We start from the raw sequence: 661 nt of genomic DNA, 5'->3' as shown, positions 1-661 counted from the left end.
ATTCTGAATACAGAAGAGAAAATTGGAGGGAAAGAAATTTACAGTTAAAATGATAATGATCATGAGACTTTATGATGATGATATTTATTATTAATAATAAAATGATTATTGTTGATGTCACTGTTGTTTTTGTAATGACACACAAAAAAAATTATGCGATTAAACGTGTGTAAATCACATGATTGTATATTCAAAACGATACACAAAAGATGATTGAAAAGTAAATGGAAACGTAAAAGTCTCTTAAAGGTCAGTGATAAAATTATGTGTGGGACACATTATTGCATGATATTTATTTCTTTATTAATTATGCTTTTGACATACTGTTTGATGCCATGTAAGCACCTGGTCTTTGGAGCGAGTTGTTTATGAATACCCTCACAGTGTTGTTTGTGGAACGTTTCTTTCTGTTTCCTTTGTGATGACACGGAGTATTTTCTGAGTATAAATAAGTGCTGGATACTGACGGGCAATGACACATTCTATGTGGGAAGGTGGCGACTTCAGGTGAGTTTTAAAATGCACTACAGCTCTGCGGAAACTATTAATTTGATGTGTTGCCTGATACAATTATTGCTCATGTTTTGGAAAACTTTTTTATTTTTTGTCTCCGCTGGAAAAAATGAAATGATAGATCACATAGACCAGTGAATCATATATA

This window comes from Sinocyclocheilus rhinocerous, unplaced genomic scaffold, assembly GCF_001515625.1.
Source record: "Sinocyclocheilus rhinocerous isolate Xijiao unplaced genomic scaffold, SAMN03320098_v1.1 scaffold558, whole genome shotgun sequence".
Taxonomy (NCBI): domain Eukaryota; kingdom Metazoa; phylum Chordata; class Actinopteri; order Cypriniformes; family Cyprinidae; genus Sinocyclocheilus; species Sinocyclocheilus rhinocerous.
The sequence above is the reverse complement of the archived record's forward strand: the minus strand, read 5'-3'. Positions refer to the sequence as shown.